This window comes from Saccoglossus kowalevskii, unplaced genomic scaffold (assembly GCF_978046115.1).
Source record: "Saccoglossus kowalevskii unplaced genomic scaffold, keSacKowa6.1 SCAFFOLD_282, whole genome shotgun sequence".
Lineage (NCBI taxonomy): Eukaryota > Metazoa > Hemichordata > Enteropneusta > Harrimaniidae > Saccoglossus > Saccoglossus kowalevskii.
Window position 1 is genome coordinate 7,728 of NW_028188732.1, and position 855 is coordinate 8,582.

An 855-nucleotide genomic window follows, 5' to 3' on the forward strand; every position below is an offset into this window, starting at 1 on the left:
ATTGATCTTGTATGGCTGTTGAACCGGTATTTGTTAACACTGGAAATAATTTCACGCAGTTTAACCCCGAAATTTGAGTTTGAGTTCACGCGCGCTTGTCGGCGATGAAATCTTAAATCAAATGATTTCTCACTGTCGAATTTTTTTATTTCTGGTTTATTTGACACATTATAAGCAATACATTTTTTGTTAAACTTCTAATGTTGCATATTGTTCATTTATTTCCGTTGCATGGTTGTGCTCGACGTTCTATCCCCTGTCACACTTCGATCTGCGTTATGTAAATTTTCGCGAATTTTCGTATTTTTTGCAGGAGATGTCCAGGCATACGCCCACCCCTATTTGTTGGCAATTGGCAATTTTCCATGTTCAGGACCCTGGGCGCTTACCCAGATAAATACGGTGATAACTGTAGTTACACGAAAACTGATAAAATGATCTGGGTAAAGTATTCACCAAATTTCATTTAGGGCAAGTATGCATACAATATTGTTTTGACTATTCAAGTCTATATACCATAAGAATATATGAAAGATTTAAAGTTGTATTTTCAATCAATATTTCCAAAAATACATGAGCTAGATATGCCGAAAATGAACCTGTCCAAGATACTATAATTGGGCACACCATGTTGAGTTGAAAATTGGATAAAGTCGTTTTGAGTTATTGCACCCACAAAATTGTTAATGACAGGGTCGGTAACAATTTTTTTCACTATAATACATTTCCAAGATCAAGGTAATAAAATACAGAGGAGACCATCAACGGAACTTTTGTTTAATATATGAAAACAATCCAGATGATGGTTTTTAGAAAAAAAAAACGTTAACTGAAACTGTAAAACACAACCAATAA